The sequence below is a fragment of the Lissotriton helveticus genome, chromosome 3_1, assembly GCF_964261635.1.
Source record: "Lissotriton helveticus chromosome 3_1, aLisHel1.1, whole genome shotgun sequence".
NCBI lineage: Eukaryota > Metazoa > Chordata > Amphibia > Caudata > Salamandridae > Lissotriton > Lissotriton helveticus.
In genome coordinates, this window is record NC_136061.1 from 916,821,742 (window position 1) to 916,846,443 (window position 24,702).

Genomic DNA, 24,702 nt, shown 5'->3' on the forward strand with positions numbered 1-24,702 from the left:
TTTGGCTAAAGTCCCTAAACCTTTTGCTTTCCCCTAGACCTTTTTCTGACATAGTCGTGCCAACTTAGATGCTTTGGACACTTTGCCACTGCTAAACAGTGTCAAAGTGTAAGTGTTCCCTGTATAAAGTAATGGTAATTGGTTGTCCATGATTGGTATGTTCGCCTTAGTAAGTGAAGTCCCCAGTAAAGTGCACTATTTGTGCCAGGGCTGGTAATGCAACTGCTACTAGTGGGCCTGTACCACTATTTGTGCCACCCACACAAGTAGCCTTACAAAGGGAACTCAGGCCTACCAATGCAGGGCCTGCACACAGTTCGGTAAACTGCCATGTTGTTCTGGCAAGTCCATTCACTTTCCAGATCTTACCCTTCCCTTTCTGTGTACACCAGACAACCCTATGGTAGGTTAGGGTACCCCCTGGACAGGGTGCAGTGCATGTGAAAGGTGGGATGTACTAAGGTGTGTGTCATGTCCTGACAGTGAAATAATCTCCATTTTCGTTTTTTACTGTTGAAAGGCCATCTTGCCCATAGGATAGAATGGGAAGGCTGTGTAATATGTTTTCCAGCCTATCTTCCCTAAGGCTTAAGATGGAAAGGTGAAGTTTAGTATGCCTGAACTCACAATGTAATAACACATCTTTTTATGAAGGTGGTTTTTGCATTGTGTTTTCATAAGCCACTCTTTTAGAAGTGGTTGAGGTTTGTTGTCTAACATTTCTGTGTGTCTCTGCCTGGCTGTGGATTGACTGGATGTGAAGCGATAGGATCTGGGGAATGTCTTGACCCAGGGGAGGAGGTGAGACAGCAACAGACTGACCTGCATCTGGAGTGTAGGGGGAGGAGAAGCCCTAAGAGGTGAAGAGGCCTGGGTTGCTGCTATAAAACAATTGGTGTATCTCCTGCCGAGTGATTAAGAACCCAGACCCCCACTAATTAAAGGAAGAAATGTGTCACTGGCAGGGAGGCACCCAGAACTGGTTTAAACAGGGGTCAGTGCCCCCTGAAGCACAAAGACTTCAAAGACATTGAGGGGTATAACTATGAGAGCTGAAGCCCCTAAGAAACAACTGAAGAGACTAAAGAATAGGACTGACCCTTACTGTGTGATCTGGGGCTGGCCTGCAGTTTGCTGTTTCAACCAAGGAAAGGCTGAAAAGACTTTGCTCTGTCCCGCTGCTTGAAGGACTTTGCTGTGTGCTGTTTCCTAAAGTAACTATTCCAAGGGCCTTAGGTGAGCTGGCTTCCTGTTTGGAAACACAGGAATATAAAGGTTTCCAGGAGAATCTCAGCGGCGCTGTGGGAGCCTGCCTGTTGCAGGCTGAGACCCTCGTATGAACTGCCTGTGATCGCCGATGCCTGGTGTCCAAGTGATTCTCAGTGATGCTGTGTGCATGTGCTTTGTGCACCACTGAGATCTTCAGGAGGATCGGCCTGTGACCGAGGGCACCTGGAATCCAAGCAAGGATCAGTGATGCTGTGTGCTTTCTGCAACCTGAACCCCGTTCTGAGGATTGTCCAGTGATCGTGTGCACCAGAATCCAAGTGAGTCTCATCGACGCTGTGTGCATGCGCGTTGTGCACTGTGAGACCTTTGTGAGGTTTTGCCTTGTTATCGTGTGCACCGGAATCCAAGTGAGTCTCATCGATGCTGTGTGGATGTGTGTTGTGCACTGTGGGACTTTCGTGAGGATTTCCCTTGTTATTGTGTGCACCAAAATCCACGTGAGTCTCATAGACTCTGTGTGCGGGTTTGTTGTGCACTGTGGGACCTGTGTGAGGATTTGCCTTGTTATCGTGTGCAACGGAATCCACGTGAGTCTCATTGTCACTGTGTGCGGCTGCGCTGTGCACCGGGAGACTTACGTGAGGATTAACCGTGTTATCATGTGCACCGGAGTAGAGTGAGTCTCAGCGACGCTCTGCGTGTGATCTTTGTGCAGCCTGAGACCTGTGTGTGGAGTGCCCAGTGATCATGCACCAAGAGTGAAGGAAGACTCAGCGACGCTGTGTGCGTGTGCTTTGTGGCAACCTGAGATCTTCGTAAGTAAAGAGGCCCGGACCAGCAGTCCCAGAGGAGCTATGTTGCTGGCCCGAGCTGCCGTTGCCATTTCACAATGCTGCTTGGAGGCCCAGCCACTGGATGAGGAGAGGAGAGTGGGTTTGCGCCCCCCAGGTAACGTGTGTTGACTCCTGGGGTGGGGCGCGGGCTCAGAGGGAGATGCTCTCGGCCGCCCTCTCGTGTTGGCAGCGTGAGCCTCTGTTTCGGGTCATGTCGCGTCCCGTATTGCCAAAAGGAGTGGCGGTACAGGGGACGGAGTGCGAAGCTGCACTTTGGAATTTCATCGTACTGTGTGGGGGCAACTGTGAGAGGCTGACGGAAGGTAAGAAGAAGAGGTGGAGAGACCGCCTAAGGCCCGGTGACCAGGCCTGAGTGTACTACGTAGTATTCCATTTCTGAGAGCGGAGTACCTGACTGACGTATTACACATTGCAACATTTCTGTATAACGCACTTCTTGATTGTCGTATGACGCATTGCCTTGTTCCTGCATAATTAACTACCTGATTAGCGTATTGTGCATTGCATTATTCCCTGCATAATGAATTACCTGATAAGTTTATACGCATTGCCTTATTATTGCAGAACGACATATCCGGTGGTGGTATTACGCATTGCATTGTTTTACCTTGCAAAGTGCCTGATTGTTGCATTAAGCATTGCATTCTTTTCATTGCAGAGTGTCTGATTGCTACGTTACGCATTACAGTATTTTTACATTGCAAAAGTACCTGATTCTAGCATTATGAACTGTATGACATGTTATTAGGAGTACAGGAGAATATTTAGAAGTGCTTATTGACATCGCCAGAACTTACAAGGGCTGGCTGGCCTAACAACCGGCCAGGAGAAATATTACACAACCTCATATGTTGGTTTTATATTGTGTGGTCTTATCGTATATCTTTTTACATAAATTTATATTTGTTTAATAAAATTTGTGTGGAGTCTATTTGTGATGTCATCATTGGATTATTGTGACTGTGGGTGCGAATACTTTACACATTTGCCTTGAAGATAAACCTGGCTGCTGGTGCCAAGCTACTGAGGGGGTGAGCAGGGCTATCAAAGAAGGTGACCTTCCTTTCCCTGACTTTAGAACACGGGTCCCTACTTGGCCTAAGGTACCTACCTCAGCCAACCAGGGATCCCGGGTTTAACAGTACTCCAGCATTTTCATAGCACTTACTGTTCATATGTGGGACACTGACGCGTTTACCTAAATGGGCAGCAAACTACACCAAGTAAGGTGTGTATTTGGAAGGTTGTTGTCTTTGTTTTGAGAACCTATTGGGGAACTGTTTCCATTTCATGCATGGGGACTAGCGAGGTGTGGTTATCGTTTTTTGGGATGCTGCACATAGCAATGTGATGGATGATGAGGTGTGAGCGACACAGACGTGCAGTATATGGTTTTTCAGTACACTATCAGCTTTGAACCACTCTGCAGGTCACTTTATGGTATTTCTTATAATTATGTCTACTTAGCTAGTTAGTGCATTGTCCAATCAGAAATTATGTGTATTGTTGTGGGCCTAAGGTTGCATGGTTGGAGGTAGAGAGAGATCTGCTGGGATGTCCATTGTTACTATGATCTCACATCTCACATCTGAGTGTCATTGTGAAATGTACATAAGTGGTCCTGGTACATAGCTATTTTGGACCTGCACTATTGGACAAAATTAAAGACCTCCAATTCACCAGCAGTGTGTGACAGATCTCGTCTTTTATTCTAACCCTTTTTATTTGGTGATAACTGGTTCACTGTCTGCATAGTGCTGGCGATGGACAACCCTTATAGCAATACCGTCTTATATGAATGCAAGAGATGTAAGTTACAAACTGGCTACTTACCATTGAGTGTTATGGTGTAAGTACTAGTGTGGGCCATATGTGAAATTACATACATAACTATATAATGCCCTGGTGAACCATAGGTTAGCCCTTATTAGCGTACCTGCATATTGAAAGAAGTTTGCTTGTTCGGGTTGTATACAATCTGTGGATTGTAAGCTGAAGACTGAATTTGAGGGTGTGACTGTCTTTCTGGGTTCGTTGTTAGGATGTCTGTATCTCCTGAAGTGTACATGCTCCTGGATGGTTCGAATACTGACCAGTAATGAGTTCCAAAGCAGTGCCTCCTATGGATTTCTTTTGGTAAGATGGTATGATAAGTGGTAAAAGCCTGGAGCACAGCATCCAGCTTTCTTTGTATTTCTTGAATTTAACTTGAAAGAATAACAGTCCTTTTCCTGTAAAGCTTTGTGGACAATACAAAGTGCCTTGAACATTGCTCTTCTAAATATAGGTAGCCAGTGGAGTAATTGCAAGACTGGAGTCATGTGTTCTCTTGGGTAAAGAAAGAGAAGAAGTCTTGTGGCAACATTTGTTTTTTAATACATATTTTTATTAAGCAGTTGGTTGAGAGTACAGTCCCATCAAGGCATTGCGATATACATTTTTTGGGCTGCACGCAGAGGGCCTTTTCCAAACCAGTGTGCAATACATGTCCCCGCTCTGTTCCCCTGGAGCATGCCCTGACCCATTAGGGAAAAACCAAAGGTGGTGATGAACGGAGCGTTGACAATACAAACACTCACCCCCAGTCAACTGATCTGGGTTTAATCCATCACCGTTCTTTAGCTCACTCCGCCACCCCAGTTCAGACATGGCCATATGCAAATCAGTCTGACCTCATGCCTCATGGGAACAGTCCAGCCCAAACTGCCAAGCCATGTCTTCCCTGGACCGGAATCAAGCTTCCCAGGACAGTTTTCTGGCATTACAGCCGTCTTCAGCCGGGCTTGCTTGACTCCAGTGGCAAAGTGAGCAAGGGACTCACGTCTGAGCATACCCTGTCATATTAGGGCGAACAAAGAAAAACCAAAGGAGGGCCTTTTCCAAACCGGTGTGCAATACATGTCCCCGCTCTGTTCCCCTGGAGCATGCCCTGACCCATTAGGGAAAAACCAAAGGTGGTGATGAACGGAGCGTTGACAATACAAACACTCACCCCAAGTCAACTGATCTGGGTTTAATCCATCACCGTTCTTTAGCTCACTCCGCCACCCCAGTTCAGACATGGCCATATGCAAATCAGTCTGACCTCATGCCTCATGGGAACAGTCCAGCCCAAACTGCCAAGCCATGTCTTCCCTGGACCGGAATCAAGCTTCCCAGGACAGTTTTCTGGCATTACAGCCGTCTTCAGCCGGGCTTGCTTGACTCCAGTGGCAAAGTGAGCAAGGGACTCACGTCTGAGCATACCATGTCATATTAGGGCGAACAAAGAAAAACCAAAGGTGGTGATGGACGGAGAGTTGACAATACAAACACTCACCCCCAGTCAACTGATCTGGGTTTAATCCATCACCGTTCTTTAGCTCACTCCGCCACCCCAGTTCAGACATGGCCATATGCAAATCAGTCTGACCCCGTGCCTCATGGGAACAGTCCAGCCCGAACTGCCAAGCATTGTGTTCCCTGGACCGGAATCAAGCTTCTCAGGACCGGTTTCTGGCATTACAGCCGTCTTCAGCCGGGCTTGCTTGACTCCAGTTGCAAAGTGAGCAAGGGACTCACGTCTGAGCATACCCTGCCAACTTAGGGCGAACAAAGAAAAACCAAAGGTGGTGATGGACGGAGCGTTGACAATACAAACACTCACCCCCAGTCAACTGATCTGGGTCTAATCCATCACCGTTCTTTAGCTCACTCCGCCACCCCAGTTCAGACATGGCCATATGCAAATCAGTCTGACCCCGTGCTTCATGGGAACAGTCCAGCCCGAACTGCCAGTCATGTCTTCCCTGGACCGGAACCAAGCTTCCCAGGACCGGTTTCTGGCATTACAGCCGTCTTCAGCCGGGCTTGCTGACTCCAGTGGCAAAGTGAGCAAGGGACTCACGTCTGAGCATACCCTGCCAACTTAGGGCGAACAAAGAAAAACCAAAGGTGGTGATGGACGGAGCGTCAATACAAACACTCACCCCCAGTTAACTGATCTGGGTTTAATCCATCACCGTTCTTTAGCTCACTCCGCCACCCCAGTTCAGACATGGCTATATGCAAATCAGTCTGACCCCATGCCTCATGGGAACAGTCCAGCCCGAACTGCCAAGCCATGTCTTCCCTGGACCGGAATCAAGCTTCCCAGGACCGGTTTCTGGCATTACAGCCGTCTTCAGCCGGGCTTTGCTTGACTCCAGTGGCAAAGTGAGCAAGGGACTCACGTCTGAGCATACCCTGCCAACTTAGGGCGAACAAAGAAAAACCAAAGGTGGTGATGGACGGAGCGTTGACAATACAAACACTCACCCCCAGTCAACTGATCTGGGTGTAATCCATCACCGTTCTTTATCTCACTCTGCCACCCCAGTTCAGACATGGCCATATGCAAATCAGTCTGACCCTGTGTCTCATGGGAACAGTCCTGCCAGAACTGCCAAGCCATGTCTTCCCTGGACTGAAATCAAGCTTCCCAGGACCGGTTTCTGGCATTACAGCCGTCTTCAGCCGGGCTTGCTTGACTCCAGTGGCAAAGTGAGCAAGGGACTCACGTCTGAGCATACCCTGCCAACTTAGGGCGAACAAAGAAAAACCGAAGGTGGTGATGGACGGAGCGTTGACAATACAAACACTCACCCCCAGTCAACTGATCTGGATTTAATCCATCACCGTTCTTTAGCTCACTCCGCCACCCCAGTTCAGACATGGCCATATGCAAATCAGTCTGACCCCGTGCCTCATGGGAACAGTCTAGCCCGAACTGCCAAGCCATGTCTTCCCAGGACCGGAATCAAGCTTCCCCAGGACCGGTTTCTGGAATTACAGCCGTCTTCAGCCGGGCTTGCTTGACTCCAGTGGCGAAGTGAGCAAGGGACTCACGTCTGAGCATACCCTGCCAACTTAGGGCAAACAAAGACCCATTAGGGGACATCTCAGTCCCTCAATCCTGGCCTTTTATTGCAGCAACATTTTTGATGAGTTTGTATTTTGCGTATGGTGAATGTGGGTGCAACAAGTAATAGGCTGTTGACATTGTCAGGCTTGGAGATTATGAGTGCGCGAATAGTTTGCAACTTATGTTGGTATCCAGTATGGGAAGGTGGGACATAGTGTTTTCATTGTGTACAAGGCGTTCTTTGTGACATATGGTATCAAGTATTGGTCTGAATCCAATGTAGTCCCTAGGTTTGTGACTACTCTTTATATTGGTGGAGGGCCCTCATCTTTAGTTGGCCATAGGGCAATAGGCTGGTATTTTTTACATCGTCCATAGGTCATATTCTCTCTTTGCGATATTGTCCTTCAAATGATTATTCATCATCCATGTGTTTATGGCCCAAAGTCAGTCATCAAGTTTTAAATTGTAGAGGACTTCCAGACTACCCGTTTTTTAAATGATTTGAGTGTCATATGCATAGTTGTAATAGGCGTGGTTGAATGATCTTATCAGGTTTGGTAAGAGGATGTTGAATGATAGAGGGGATATGATGGACTCCTCAGGGACACCTCAGTGTTGTGTGTGGGTAAGGATCTGATGTGAACGGTGGTATCAACACTAGCTTGCAGTCACAGCTGTGAGGACAAGATTTCAATGGGCATTAGCTGAACTCGATTCTCACATGATTCTCACCTTTCACATATATGTTAAACAAGAATTTGATTTGTGAAAAGATTGCACAACTGTGCAGGACGTTGAGTCACGTTGCTCTTAAGCCATCGACTTTCATGACCTTTCCTATTTCTGATATATTAGTGGTTGCCACTACTTAAGCCTACCAGCCATTCAGAAGCAATGTCCAATCAGGAAATGGGCAGATTTGAATATGGCATAGTGCTTTGGCTAGCCTATTGACTGGGACAGAGTCATCACAAGTCAGCTATGGCTCAAATTTGACTGATATTGTTCCAGCCCTCAGCCTTTCTAGGAGCATTAGCCTATTGTGAAATATAGCCCAGTAAGATAATGTATCTGCTCTAGAGATCTTTATTTTGTTTGCAGGGGCCAGATAGTTTATTAGGTGAATGTGCCCACTGCAGAGGACTCCAAATACACCAACTAGCAGTAGTGATAATCTGAAATGACCTAGTTTAGCCTGCAATGTCACAAATGTCTACTGTAAAGGACTATCTTTCAATAGGGTTTAATATCTAGATAACCCTGCCATGGCCAACTCACTGAGGATTCCTGTCCTTGACCAAGTATTGTGGAAACCATAAGTATGGCATCGGAGACTGAAAACACATGTCTTATAATTGACCTCTCTAGATATCTCCACACAACACTGACTAACATTTTGTGATTTTTATAAATTGGAATCTCGGATCTGTGTAAAATGAACTTGCTATTTAAAATGTGTTGACTCCTTTGAAATTCTGCCTTATGTTTCTCTAATTGATGGTCATGGTGAATACATTTCTGTTTGAGGTCATAAACAATTATTGTGCTAAATACATAATCCTTAGTGAAAATTTGGGGTACAGTTTCTATTGGAAGAAATGTAGGACCACTGGGTGGTAGAAATGTTATTGATCCTCATAGATTCCATTATTTTCCTTCATAAAAATATAAGAAGAATCTGTAATTTAGGCAAAGTTTTGTGTTGGAATGGTAATCTGTGTATGAAATAGTACTGGGATCCAGGCAAGCCAAACTACCCCTAACTACCCTAGGTGCCTTGTTTTTAGAACTGTCTGGGCCTCGCAGGTATCACTTGGCGCCTGGTCTAAATACCGCATCCAGCCACCTGGTCAGAATGAGTCAACTTGCAAGGCAAAATCTTGATGTTTCTGTGTTGAGTTTGAGGCCTTCCTTTCATGGACGATAGCCATGCCATGAAAGTGAGTTACCAATATTATTGGGAGAAGTGTAGGATCCCAGTGTGGTAAGACATTTCTATTCCACTACTGGGGACAACTTGTTGAAGTCTGCTGTACTGTGGACGACAACAGGTTGCCCACTGGCCTAAAGTAGTTAAAACCCACCAAAACCATGAAGCCTGATGTCCTGTCCAACAAGCATGGATAACATTCTACAGGCATATGATGGCCACATTGCACTAACTTCTTTGTTCCAAAGTGGTAGGGAACTTCTCCAGTTCCTGAAGTCCCCCAGTATGTTAGACTTCTGGAACTGAGGAAAAGTGAAAACCACAGTGGCCAAAGAAAGGTGGCAGTCACTGTCCATGGCCATGCACAGCCAAGAGACAGTTTAACTACTATACTTATTCTATAGGGAAGAGGGCTAAGGAGAGAATAAACAATATTGAGAAGTAGGGAGAAGATTGAGAGAAGAGGTTCTAGAAAAGGAGAGGAAAAAAGAAAGGAGAATAAATGGAAAGAGCATGAGAGAGTGCAAAAGAAATAGGAAGGAGAATATAGACAGATGCAACAGAAAACATAAAGGGGCAATGAGGAAAAGAATGAGAGAGGCACTGAGAACTAGACATTAGGAGATGAGCAGAGAAGAGAGAAAGAAAAATAGATCCTCATGGAGTAAAATTAGAGTCAGATGCACATGGAGAAAAGGTGAAATATTTGTTTATTAGGATTTATAGCTTATCTTGTTTTTGCCAATACAGCTGGCCCAATCGGAATTCTATACACAATTCCGAACTTATTTCCTAAAATGGGTCTTCGTGTAAGATCCAAAAATCACCTTGCATAGTATTCCCTGAAGTTCTATTATGGTCTAACCATTGTTACTTGATCCATATTGCCTTTTACAAATGATTAACAATGCCACCTCCCATTATTAAACATATTGTCAGAAAGTAGGCCTCTAGTTGTCAGGGGTATGTTCCTTGTCCAAGCAGGGACCACAATCCTAGTCAGGGTAAGCTAGATACACACTAAAAGATAACCTCTGCTCAAACTCTGGAAGCTTGGCACAGAGCAGTCAGGCTTATCTAAAGAGGCAATGTGTCAAGCACTTGTACAGCACAAGCACACACACATACACACACAGTAACTCGTTGAAAACACCATAAAAATTCTCCACACATGTGTAGAACAATAGAGAATATTTGTATGAATAAAACAAGACTAAAATGCCAAAAATCTAATCAGTAGAACCTTTGTTACGAATTTGTAAAGAAGAAATCGAAAATAGTGCTTAGAAGTCAGTAGTGCTAAGGGGTTACTTGAGATAGCGCTCGATCGGGGTAAATCCAATGTTCAGGATGACCGTGATGGAGGGCTGGTTGGCTACAGGACACCGATAGGTCCTACTAATAAACTACTTAGGATGAAGCAAGCGTTCATGTTGAAAACTCAATGCAAGGAATCAAGGAGGTGCTGCATAGTCATCGATCCCGTGAATGAAGGTGAAGTATCGGCGCCGATCCATGCAGTAGATGAAGGCATCAACATCGAACCCCTTTCTGATACAGGCGCTGTGATGATGTTGAGCGATGCTGCCCATCGGCATTGAGCTGTGCAGTCCACCGAGGCAATACCTTCGATCGGCTCTTGCGCTGAAGGGCAGTGCATCAGTTCAGATTGGCACAAAGTCATCACTGCGTTGATTTTGAAGTAAAAACAGCTGCAGAACCCACTTCTGAGGCCCAGTACTGGATTTGCACCTCAGGCAAGGGAGGACTCACAGATTACAGTCCAGCAGCAGGAGCAGGATTGCAGGAAGTCTTTGATGGCCCTGAGACTTCAGAAGAGGGGGCAAGCCAGCAAGCCCTTGGAGTCACTATAGGTTCAAGCGAGATGGGTCCAGTCCAGCAGCAGGGCAGGGATCAGCGGGAAGCAGGCAAGCTCAGCAATGCAGAGAAGCAGCTCCTTCAGAACAGTCAGTCAAGCAGAGAGGCCATCCTTCTAGCACAGCAGTTTTTACTCCTCACAGAGTTCTTCACAGGTCCAGTAGTGTATCATCTTGGTAAGATTGGAGCCCCAGTACTTATACAAAGTTGTGCATTTGAGTGCGGTGACTTTAAAGCAAGCCCTTGAAGCATACAGGTCCCCTTTCATCCAAGCCCTGTCTGCCAGGCTATCTGTGGAGGGAGTAATCAGCCCCATGTGTGGGACACACAACACTGTCTATTCAGGTGAACGTGTCAACTACCCCACCCTCTCCCTGCCCAGGAAGGTCTATCAGCATGTAGATGAAAGCAGATCAGTTTTCTGTTACACCCACCCTTCCTGTGTGTTGTTGTCGAGAGGGTATGCACTTAAGGGGTCATTAGGATCGCGGACGGACTCAAGTCCGTCCGCGACCCCTGAGGAGGAGGGAACGTCCGCAGGGGCTGCGGCGTTCCCTCCGTGCTGATTAGGATGTGACCGCCAGGGTGGCGGTCACATCCTCTATGTTTAACATTGCGGCGGGTGCAGCTTCAAGCTGCACCCGCCGCAATGTTAAAAATGCATGCATCGCATTTGCGTGCACAAAGAGGCAGGCACCGCGCGGTGCCTGCTGCTTTGTGCACGCAAATGCAGGGGGGTACCATAGGTACCCCCCATGTGCACCCCCCCACCCCCCCTTCACCCAGGGGGCCCGCAACGTGCCCCCGAAGTGAATGTCCGTATGCTTTTCCATGGCGGAAAAGCCGCCATGGAAAAGCATGTATTCACCACCATCATAATATGGCGGACGGTGTCTCATAGACACCGCCTGCCATGTTATAGCTTTTCCGCCGCGGTCGGTAGGCGACCGCGGCGGAAAAGCGGCGGACGGTCTTCCTGACCCCCCAGCCATCCTAATCTGGCGGGGGGTCTTTGAAGGCTCCGCCGCGGTTTTTCCGCATCCTCAGGGCCGGCGGACACTTCCGCCAGCCCGGAGGATGCGGAAAAAACGCAATCCTAATGAGGCCCTAAGTGTGGTTGTCACCCATCCCAGACATGTATTGGAGACAGGCTGCATGGCACACAGAGCAGTAAGAGCAGAGAAATGTCCATTTCTAAAAGTGGCATTTCTAAAACAGTAATGTTAAATTCAACTTTACCACTAAAGCGGTTTTATCATTCCCATTCCAAACATATGAAACATGATTTAAGCTACTCCTTTCAAATCAAGGAATTACATCTTAAAAGTGTTTTAAGGAATTTCCAATGCTAGCCTTTGAGAAGAGTAAGCCTCACAGCAGAGAAAAACAAAATTAACTGTTTGTCACCACAAGGACATATAAAAAATAAAAAGTACATGTTCTCAGATAAGAGATGTGGGGGTGAGTGTAGGGGAGGGAAGACTCTGACCTGAAGCCAGCTCATTTTTTGGAAAAAAATAAAAAGAACTTCAGAGCTTTGCATTTCACAAAGCTTGAACAGTTTATAAAATACACAAAGTTGTGAGTCAGCCGACTTTGCAACTTACCTCTATTTTAAATGCCATCTAATTAATATGATTTATTATTAGATTGTGGAAAGTTGACTGAGTGCGCTTCAATATTGATGGCACGGGATATTGAGGATAGAATATCAAATCCTAAATATTAACAGGTAAGTAAGTGTTAGATTTTTTAAACCTTACTCCACATACATGCATCTACGCAATATATGTATCTTCAAGGTATGTAGATGTGGAGTTAGACATAGCAAATCTATCATTTTGCTATTCTGTCCTAGATATTTTTGTACCACGATATTCTGGTGGTCGATATTTAGTAGTACAACCAGTGACACCAATAACTAAAAAAAGACCTAAGAAGTGTTGTGTGATTTAAAACATTGCATACTGTACCTGTTTCCCTACAAGTATTTGGGGAAGAATGCACCTGTAGTGCACATCTTTAATGTTTGGTCATGGCTAAGGGCCACTCCCCCCTAAAACATGCTCCTGGCTAGGGGCCTGGATGTCCACACCTCCCACCAACCTTCTCCTCCTCCTTTGACAGCATGGTTTTTAGCAATAACGTTTTACGGGTCCAAGTTATTTTATCATGGTGTGCAGGTGCATTGTTTCTGCTGGGTCTGGCACTTTACATGTGAACAGTTGTAGCTAATTTTGAGAAATGGTATGCATCTTCACACTTTCCAGTTATGTTTTAATTTCACATCCAGTGTCCTTTTTTATAGTTAAATTCCATGTTGTCTGTTTTTGTGATATAGTCAGGCCAAAGGTGATGTGATGTCACCTGTTGTGAAGTCATTTATGCAGATGTCGTTTGATGTCCCTTTATGTGATCGATTGGTGGCAAAAAGGCATGTGATGTCACTTCCTGTAATATCATTGGGGAGTATAGAGGCATGCACTGTCACTTCGATGCCCCTATATTCTTGGATAACTGCTGCTATTTGGGCTTTGCACACTAACACTGTGGAAGTTCCAGCACGGGAGTTAGGGAGGTTATGTCCTGAAAGTTTACGAGAGGGCTTTCAGCTTAGCATACGCAGGAATTATTTTACGGCTTTGGTGTTATGCCCATGCAAAGCCCTTTAAAATGCTACTGGTGTGGCATCAGGACAGAGGAGAATCACAGAGCAGCATGTGCATTGTTGCATTAGCTCTTCCTGCTACTTGGTAAATCCTGCTCCATCAACTGTACAATAGGCTCTCAGGAGAGATGAGTCTGTGAAGTACTTGCAGGTCAGAGAGGCTGTCACCTCTCGTGAGTCCTCTTCTAGGTCGAGACCTTTGTATATTTGTGAGGTGCACACAGAAGGCACATTTTAGGTGACTGTGATGTCGGCCATCATTGTGTGTTACCCTACTGCTTGCCCTGTTTTGTTCCAGACCTGTAGACACGGTTAGATTCTGTTTATCAGTCGAGTCAGACCTACTGATCTGCGTGAAAAGTGGGACAGATTACAAGTTGAAGAAGAGGAAAAACTGACTGCAAAACATATAATGCTATTTGCAGAGCCAATCAGCACTGTAGTGTGCAGCTCTAAAAATGCATTTTCCACTAATCTGTACATAAGGGGTTTATTTTAAAGAAAGTCACCAAATCCTTCAGGACGGAGGATATTTGGAAGGTTTAATGCAATATGTTCTGTGCTCACTTCATAAATGCATTACTTTGCTGCAAACTATTTTGATTTTTTAAAAGCCAGCTCTTATTTTCTGGGAGTTAATTGGCACTCCCTGCTTCTTTCTTTCCACAAATACATTGAGAATATTCTTGATGGAAAAGATCACTTAGTCACCAATTACTCTCTTTGTGAAAACACTTCCCTGCTCTTCTCTTTTCATTGTTTCTTGTTTCATATTGATTGTAAACCTTTTCGATGATACAACACTTTATTCCTAGTGTGAGCACTATATAGCAGGGTGGAAATGTAAACGTCCCCTGAGTCCTTCCTCCTCGAACATTGCCTACTCTTGCTTTATTTTATTTTCAGCCGCGGCCTGTGGAGGGAGTTATGTGGGGCAGACAGGCGGGGCGGGGAGGGGAAGGGTGGGGGTGGTAAACACCGGAATATGGATGATTGCAGGTAAGTAAACAATTAAATTAATAAAACGAATTTCGTAGCGCGACTTGCATCGCATTTTGCGATGAAGGGTGCGCAACGCAATTCGTTTATTTAATTTAATTGTTTACTTACCTGCAATCATCCATATTCCAGTGTTTACCACCCCCCACCCTGCCCCTCCCCCGCCCCGCCTGTCTGCCCCACGGAACTACCTCCACAGGCCGCGGCTGGGGCAGGAGTCTTGTCAGTGATGCGATCCGCCCAGGAAGGTTTATAGTCAGGGTCGGACAGGGACAGAAAACAGCCCCGAGCACCAAAATAAAAGTGGCCCTAATTAGTGAATTAATTAACTAAAAAAACCTGTATCATGTTTGAAAATTGGGGCCGTTTTGAACTTATAAAAATATGCTTTACAGGTGTTTTGAAAGGTATGGGAAAATTCATGTTTTGATGTCAGGGTAATCAAAGGGAAAAACTGGCCCATCGGGCCATAAAACAGGCCCACAAATAGCAAAAAAAACGGACCCACCCAACAGCTGAGGCCGGTGCAGGTAAGATTGGTGTGGTGGGGCAGAGGGGAGTCGACAGACGACGGAATAGGGAAAAGAACATTTAAAAAAAGAAAAACACTTACGGTGAGCACAAGGTATGTGATTTTCTTTTTTTAAATTTCCCTATTTCGTCGACTCCTCCCCATCCGCCCCACCGCTCTTACCTGCACCAGCTGTGACTGCCACACACTGACCTTTCAGACTGCTCTGGCCCTGGTCACTGCCTGATTGCTCTAAAGGCTAGTTCATCCCTGTTTATAGCCCCCATGCTAGACACCTCTCTACATAAATACCCTGCTTTGAGTGACCTTGTCTAGGATAAACTGTGCTTAACTTGTAACAGGACGCGTGCCAGTGCCCAAAGGTCTGTGCAGAACCCGCAGTCAGTGCAGTTGAATGTCACTGAGCCGAATACCAGGGCTGCACAATCCACCAGGTGGCGTTTTAAGCCATTACCAGACACTCTTTGCCCTTTGGCTCCCTCTTGGGGGTCCCTGCTTTTACTCTTTGTGATCATTTCCCTGTCTTTCTCTTCCTCCTTCTTTCCCGTGTTTGTTTTTCTCTCTCTTCCTCTTGGGAAATGTCCGATCAGGAAAAATATGTGGCTGTCACCGAAAATGAGTGCTGGTGGCCCCCGCCGGCAACCACAGGCTCAAAGTAAGCATGGAATGGGTTAACAAAGTAGGTGGTCAAGGTTTTCCCTGAGTGTCACAAATAAAGTAGTTTGGCCTGGATCTGGGCCATCTTCTCTGAAGAATCACACAGGATCGACTTACATAGAATGGAAAGAAATGGTCATCATTGATAGCCTCTGGCTGTCATGAAAAATCTGCATGGATCCTGCCCTCGTGGGCGGATAGAGAACATCTCAGATCTGGCAGACTTCAGACTGTGATCTTAATTACTGTCCAGGAGGAATCTTGGTGGTCAGTTTGCCTTTAAGACAATTCTGCCTACTGTACTGTATTCCCTCTAGAGAACGTTAACACTGAGCTTCTTTTTATAGGAAAACAAAATCAATAGTAGTAAAATATTAAGAAAAACTGGCTGATCAACGTGTATGTGCCTGTGCGTTAATGGCATAAGTTCTCTGAGGACATTTAAACTGTCTGTCAGAAGGCGAGTCAAAAAGTTTGTGGAACGCATAACTTTTTTATACATAATCAATGACGACAGCTTCTTTCATGGGTGGCCGACAATTTATAAAAATGTAAGCCTAACAGTTGTGTGTATTTCCATTCTAACGAAAAGTGGTGAAATATGCACAACTAATACACTCATTCCCATCAGCTGGGAACTAGATAGAACAGAGAATAAACGCAAAATGCCCCCCCCCCTCACCTTCCCGCTTGCCGAATATGATCAGAGGCCCCGGAGTCTCTCATATCTCACAGATATTTATCAAGATTAGTTAGTGCCTAGAAACTGATGTGCCTGTTAATTAGAGTAAAATGCCAAACACCTTACCCCAGGCACACAATTCTAGTTATATATTATAAGATTATATATTATAAGATATTTTGGCGTTCATTTACTACAACTCCAAATGTTACAGCAAACTTACTTATTACGACAAATAACGCAATTAACAAACCAGAAAAAGATAACATTAATTCCAAGACCTGACAGTGCTATCCAATTAAACAGTAACATGAGAATACATTTGATTTCCTTAGATGCTTTTGAATGATCTCAAATACTCGAATCGTTTTTTCTCAATCCAAACTGCACATATTGCAGTTCTCCATCAATAGTTTTAGAGTAAAATGCTGTATATCTTTTTCTTTTTTCTTCTGGCAGGCCTCTCTGACATACAAGCAGAATGTAAATCTGTACTTACGGGCTGTGTGCTGTGACCGGGAAGGATGCGCGGCCGGGCTGCTCCTGGAGGACGGAGTGTGGGAGACAAAAGATCGCGCGCTCCCTGCTCGCGCCACCATTAGCGATGACTGGTCCACCGAGGAATGCGTCTCCAAGCGGGGCCCACTTCACGGTTTTAAATATAGCCCCACACAAGAGCTCGCCACACTCCTTGAACAAATGCCCAGGGCATGTGTCTTTAACAGGAGGCGGTCCTGCTTCTGCTTGCACATTCAATAGGTCGGACTTGAGGATTATATAGTTTTAGCAGATTGAAGAAGATCAATGCAGCAGTAATGGGGACATTAATGATGTCATCTAATCATGATAATTGGCAATCAGGACATCCTACCGCAGTGGTAACCTGATCCCCGCCGGATGGCCAGGTTCACAATGCCCTTCTCTCATCAGACTGGTATTCCATGCCCATGAAATGCAAGCATTTTGTAGAAGCCCTCTTCATTCACGAGGTTCCTCTTTATAGGCTCCCTACTCCAACAAGTCGAATATTATCCCACAAAGTAAGAACTGAAAACTGTTCCCTGGAAAGGAGCGTGTAGTTCAGATCTACCAAAGAACTCGGAAGCACTCCCCTTCCAGCTTAGACCTGTGATATGCAGGCGAGGAATTGGCAAGAGGGTGGAGTGAGGGCATTGGTGGCAGCTCCGATGGCAGCGAGTTGTTTGTTGCCACGCGTCCAGAACCCAGGCACAATCCAGGACATCAAAGACAGATCTTTGGGATATTTGAGGCGTTGGGGGGTATTGTTGGCAAAAAATGTCATATTGCAGTTATTTTTTGGTTGCGTGGAAAGTGAGGTCTGGCGAGTAGCCGCAAGTAGGGGAGTAGTCAAGGTGCATGTATCCCATCAAACCCTTCAGACTGATGACTCTTGATTCCACATCAATACCTCACCTTTATACCCCTCCTCTGCATCTGTTTAGGAGCCTTACTTCAAATTGTCCTTTAGGGATAATATTGCAGATCCCCAATCGATCATAACGTGAACAGAGCATCATCCTCGCGTAGAACCGTGGCATGTTTCTAGATCCTCCCTATCATACAGGTAGCAAACAGGTGGATGTTCGGCCCCTACTCATGGTCACAGTGGCTGCCTAACACTATGTTCAGTTCACTGGCACATTCTCCAGACCTCGCTGAGTATCACTTTACCGGACCTTTCTCAGAGATCATTGGTCTATCGCTCCACCCATCAGTAAACAGCCAACCTCACGTGCCAGATTCAGAAACCTTCAGATTCGTATCCATCTTTTCTAACATTATGCAATTAGGAAACTGATCCAATGTTACAGTAGGCTGCCCAAAACATATCTTTCATTCAAATTGCACTATCCCCAATGAGAGACAACCGCTTACCTCTACCCACTAGTGAAAACTAATTGCATCCTTGTTGTTAGGAAATGCAAATCCTGGAAGGCTGAGGTAATCACCCAGGCCAGACTGGAAACACCACTCTAGTCAGGGAAGCTAGATACATACTAAAAGATTACCTGTGTTCACCCTCTGGTAGTTTGGCACAAAGAAGTGAGACTTATCTAAAGAGGTAGTGAATAAGTTATGTGTGCAACACACACCCCAACATAATCAATACACCATAAAAAGGCTGCACACATGGTTAGAACAATAGCTTTTTATATTCTGAACATAACAAGACCAAAATGACAAAAATCCAATGTATAGAAGTTTAGATATTGGATTTCAAAGGAATAAATGCAGTAAAGCGCTTAAAAGCAGGTAGTGCTAAAAAGGTTACTTTAGGTTATGCTGGACCAGGGCAAAGTCAAAGGCTGGCTAAAGGACCCACGCAGACCAGAGTGAACAAAATACTTTCAATGGCCACGAGCAACGAGATGCGTCAATCTTTTCCACACAATGAACACAATGCGTCAGTTCCTTAAGACAGGTGCCAAGGTTGAGAGGCATCGAGCTATGCACCAAATTCTGCCACGCAGATGAGGGGATACGTCGTACTAACCATGCTGTAGCGACGGTGACATGCTGTCCGTTGCGTCAATCTCTTGAGGCAAATCACTGGTTCTGATGCGGTGTTTCCGAAATTTACTCCCGCAACAGTGTCGATGTGCCGGTTCTGTCACATCAGAAGGAAGATGCATCATAATCCATTCTGCAAGTATATGGGCCACTTCCAGTGAGCCAGGCACAGGCACAGGGGTAGAACATTTGATATCCCTGAGTGAGTCTCAAGCAACAATAGACATGTCAACAAGCCCTTGGAGATCACTTGGAGTGAAGGCAGACTCCAGCTGAGTCAGAAAGCAGCAGGAAGCATACCAAGAACAACACAAGAGAAAAGCAGACCTTTCAAGTCTGCAGTCCAAATAGGAGTCCTTTAAGAAGCACAGCAGTCCTTCTGACAGAACTTCAGTTCAAGATCCAGAACGGTCTTATTAAAGGGGGTCAGAGACACAGTACTTAGACATGTTATGTTATGTTATGTTATTAAAAATTTATAAAGCGCGCGTACGCCCAGGGGCTTCTTGGCGCTGGTAAGATAAAAAACATAACAAGAGGTGAGTCTGCCGGAAGAGTTATTTCGGGTAAGCTTTTATGAAGAGGTGAGTTTTAAAAGCCTTTCTAAAGGCAAGGAGGTCTTTACTCTGTCTGAGGGCTAGTGGTAAAGAGTTCCATAGGGTGGCTGCCAGGAAGTGGAAGCTGCTGCCGCCTTGTCGTTTTTTCTTAAAACGAGGAACTTCTAAAAGGTCTTTGTGGGCAGATCTTAGATTCCGTGAAGGGACATATCTACCGATCAGCTGTCTGATAAATAGGGGTCCCTTGCCTTTGATGTAGGGGTTATGTTATGTTATATGTGCTTCTATAGCGCTCAGCTGCCCCAGCAAAGGGGTGTCCCGGCGCTTTCACTCACACAGACCAATCCCGAGAACCAAAAAAACAGGGGACGCAGATACAAGCTGATAACAGAACTATTGCGGTGGAAAAATATAGGTTTTAATCGCTCTCCTGAAGTCCAGCAGGCCGTCCATGCCTCGGATCTCAAGTGGGAGAGAGTTCCATAACTTTGTCGCTAGATAGCGGAAAGAGCGACCCCCAGCTCTACAGCGCTTTACGCGGGGGATAGTAACTAAATGCTGCCCAAAGGAGCGCAACGCACGAGATGGAACATAGGGAGTCAGAATGTTGCAAAGCAGGCTGGGTGAAGCAAATTTTAGTATCTTAAATGAAAGACGCAAAGTTTTAAACTTAATGCGCTCTGCCATAGGCAACCAATGAAGTGTCCGGATAGTCGTGGAGATAGAGCAACACTGAGGAAGCCCTAACAAAATTCTGGCCGCCATATTTTGAGTGCATTGAAGTCGAGCAATCTCGGCTTGATTGGCCCCTAAGAACAGGGAGCTGGCATAGTCCAGGTGACTTCAAAGCAGTTCTCTGAAGTGCGCAAGGATCTCCTTTCTTCCAGGCTATCTGTGGGTGGTAATGACTCCTTTGTGTGTGAAATTTAACACCGCGATGATCGGACTTAATGAAGTTTCCGAAATTTTTAAGACATAGCTGGCGAAAGTATACCCTCCAGAGCAGCCCGGGGTCCATAGAGAGCATTAGCCACCGTAGTTGAGCTACATCACATCGTGATTGAGCACACTGGTTTCAATATACATGCCGTAGAGTACCGGAGAGAACAAGATACGTGAGTTCAAAAAACAGTAGAAGCTTGTTTTCAGCCTGTGCATCGCACTTCTGTTTGTAATAGGGAGAGCGAAAACTACACCCCCCAGTATGTATAGCGCCCAAGACACTCATGTACACTTCAAGAGCCGGATATCCATGGATCATCTAGAATGCCCATTAGTAGAAATAGGAGCATGTTTTGACATCGGGGCGGCTCAAATGGATAGGAGCTATGCCCATTCTAACACGATGCGCAATAATAAGGATGTAGCCTAAAAGCACTACAACTCCCAGAAGCAGTCACGTGACTTCCAGGAAGTCAGTCGGTGACTGGATAACTAAGGAACTCACTTCCGTATCAGACTACGGAGTGACGGTATGCACCCCCGCTTACAGTCGGATTAATTCTACGACGGCAGCACATCTTCCGGTAAGAGACCGTAGCAACATTACACCGATCCTGGGCAAAATGTGATTAGAAGTCAGGAAGTCTAGTTTTTAATTATCGATTTCAAGGCAAAGCTTTCCCGGTAATAGGGAAGGTCAGGGGCATTTTATTGCTCCTTTTCTCTCCCACAAAATTACAAAAAAACACTTTAAATGCCGCCTTAAGTTTCACAAGGATTTCCATAACCGTGGGGGCTCTGCATACACGAACAACAGAGTGCTCCCCTTCAGGCATGCAAGTAACTGAGTTTTTACTCGCATTCCCCTTTAGGTAGTTTTCCAGGAGAGCAGACCAACGGATCAACTCCGTGTGCATCAAAGGTCTGGAGGCACCAGGGCATCACGTGGTAAGTGACCCGCCACGCCAAATTTACACTGAGTTCATTCCTTGATGAAAAAGAGGCTCATGAGGCGTTTATTCTTTGCTCAACAGGGAGTCATGGTGCCTACACAAATATTGTTTCAAGCAAAACGGGGGTAAGTGGTTCTAGTATAGATTGTCTCTAACAGTTTGTGGGTATGATTGAAGCTTGGCCTGGTCTGATTTCTGGTCTGTATGGTCTTTTAGATACTGAATCATCAGAACCACATTTGAAGGCAGTCCTCCAGAAGACTTAAGGTAGGGATAAAAGAATGGTGAGGTACTGGTTCTGTTGACAGCTGAACAGCAACCTATAAATAGGGTTTTTGTTTTGTCTTGTAGAGTCTTTTTTGGTCCTGAGGAGAACCCCACGAGTTTGAGGGTTCGAAACGCGTCGACCTGGTCCCAGGTCACACAGACTGTGTATATAATAAAAAGAAGAAAAGCACAGCTTTATTCATTTCGAAAAAAGAGACAAAAGATTTCTGAACTTTCATAACAGTTTGTTTTAGTCTTTATGTTCATGTATGTTGTTGGTTACATTGGGACCACTGTATATTAGGAGTGTCTGAAGTTTGAGAGAGGAGTGTATGTGGACAAATTTGTTAGTTGTAAATGTTGTGTATATTTTGTATATATTTGTATAGATAAGTTGTTGTTTATATCTTGTATGGATACTATGCACAAAAAATAGAGTGTTTGAAAAAATAAAAAATAAAACATTTTATTAAACCATTAGATGTTGTAAATGATAAAGCAGACGTTTATGTTTTGTTGATAAAGGTTCAGTTGAAGATTTTTGTAGGAGTCTTTTTCAGTTCTGGCAATCGTTTTGTTTCATAGAGTATTTGAATCAGCCTGACTGAGTCCGAGTCAATGCCCTTGCCTGTTTTTGCGTCCTTTGTGTGTGGACAGGACTCTTCCTATGCAAGTGATGTGTTAGCCCATCCATTTCATCCTGCCAGGCAAGGCACTCAGAACGCAGATGTATGTAGATGGGTCGTCAGGCACACCGATCCTTTCTCTGTTGTGGCTGTCTAGAGGGAATGCATAAAGTGAAGCTGTCACCCAGCCCAGACATGAAGTGGAGACAGGCTGCAAAACACACAGAGTTATAAGCACAGAGAAATACCCAATTTCTAAAAGTGGCTTTTGTAAAACAATAATGTTAAATCCAACTTCACCAGTAAGGTGGATTTGTCATTACCATTCCAAACATATGAAACATGAAAATACCACCCTTCTCTGATCAGGAATTTCAGCTTAAAAGTTTATTAAGGAATTTCCAATGATAACCTATGAGAGGAGCAAACCCCACAGTAATGAAAAATGGAATAGGCTGTGTGTCACTACCAGGACATGCAAAACATAAAAGTACTCGTCCTTCCTTTTACTTACATAGAACCCTGACCTTAGGGCAACCTAGAGCCTACCTAAGCAGTGACTTATATGTAAGAAGAGGGGAGTTTAAGTTTTGGCAAGTAGTTTTAAATGCCAAGTTGAAGTGGCAGTAAACTGCACACACACGCCCTGCAGTGGCAAGTCTGAGACAGGTATGAAATTCTACTTCTGCGGGTGGAACAATCAGTGCTGCAGGCCCACAAGTAGCACTTGATTTACAGGCCCTGGGTATATCTCATACCACTTTACAAGGGACTTAAAAGTAAATCAAATATGCCAAACTGGTTAAAACCAATTATACCATGTTTAGAGGGGAGAGCACATGCACTTTAGCAGTGGTCAGCAGTGGTAAAGTGCCCATAGTCTTAAAGCCAGCAAAAACAACATTAGAAAAAGAAGAGGAGGAAGGCTAAAAGTTTGGGGTGACCATTCAGAGAGGGCCATTTTCCGACACTTGTTATCTGTTATGGTATTTTGTAGACTGTATACAACAATGTAAGGCACCACAAGCCACTTCAGCATGTGATTTTATTCAGCCCTCTAAGGCACCGCAAGCCACTTCAGCGTGCTATAATTATGACTAGGTTTCTTTTGTTTTTCAGTGGAGCTAAGTAGGTAAAAATCTGTTTGACTGATAGTCGCTAAATCTGGAACTACAATGCTTGCACTCATCCTCAAACAGCTCGGATGAATGACTCATGGGTGTGTTACATGAGTTCAGAGATTTATTGTTAGCTGCCAAAAGGGCTTTGCTAACTTACTTAATGTGGTCTCTGTGTCTAGTTGCCTGGAACAGTTGGTGAAACAGTCAACCTTGGCATGCATAGTGCTGATCAATCAACTTATTTAGATTAATCTACAATGAATGATGATCTGTTAAAGTGTCTGGAGGCATTGTACCCCCTAAAGGCCTGATTGTGAAATATATTCAGAAACATCCACGCTAGAATCATAGCTTTGTTGATATACTGTGGTAAATATTTTGTGAATTCTTATTTAAGTTCTTGTGAATCCATTTGCACATATGTAATTGTAAACACTAGATGAAGGTTTACTACATTAGAGGATCTATACCCGGCAGGCCAATTTATTACACTGCACGATGCATTGGAGACATTTGGACTGGAGAGGAGGCAGTTCCTTCAATGTGAAAAAATAGCAGCCACGGCATGAGAGATAAGACCAATTTCCCAGAGGCCCCTGCACCTACTCTGATGCTAGTTATGTTACTCTCCCTGGCAGGAGGTCAGAGACTGATTACACACCTGTACCAGGCCTTGCAGATGGATAGACCATCGATACTCCTGAAGATCGAGAAAACCTGGCAGCAGGTTAGTTAGGATCCCATCACGACCAAGGACTGGGCCAAGGTACACAGGGAAGTGCAGACTGTGTCTGTCAATGCAAGCTTCAAACTCATACAGCTTAATATTGTCCACAGTGATTATCTCTCCCCCAAGCAACTCCACATAATATACCCTTCTAGAGACCCAGGGTGCTCACGATGCAGAAGCACGCCAATGGACTTCTTCCATGTGATATGGATTTGCCCTCGGACTGCGCATTATTGGTTGGAGGTACTAGAATGACACTTGTAACCACTACTACCAAGAGAAATATTTGGAAAACCCTCATAAACGTTGTGTATAACGTAAGCGGTATATGTTGTTGGCCGCCCCACACAAACGTTATGGCAGTAGTCATTGGGTTTAACAATTTGTAAATTGCCAGCCTCACCCGAGGCGTTCTCTGGTTTTGTGGCAGTCTCCAGAGAATTTAGAGTTACCCCACTGTGCAAAAAGGGTTTTGTTAAAAAAGCTTCCAGACGACATAGATACTCTTTATTAGTATCGCTGGACCGCTAGGTTAAAAAAGGTTGGGTATGCTCGCAGGAAGTTAGGTATCCATAGCATATGATTAATAGTTTTGCAAGAACGTCGACATGTTTCTGCTCTGTTGGCCAAGGTGGTCTAAGAGCATTCGTCAGGACAAG

The 24,702-nt window shown here is 45.0% G+C and overlaps 1 protein-coding gene across 1 annotated transcript in view; it reads right to left on the reverse strand.

The window, feature by feature from the left end:
• MYOM3 (myomesin 3) overlaps positions 1-16,938 on the reverse strand; it is a 451,709-nt gene extending 434,771 nt beyond the window's left edge. The window contains exon 1 of the mRNA XM_078681253.1: positions 16,815-16,938. The gene's annotated coding sequence lies outside the window, so the exon portion shown is untranslated. The remainder of the gene's footprint in view (positions 1-16,814) is intronic.
• Positions 16,939-24,702: the final 7,764 nt, after the last annotated feature.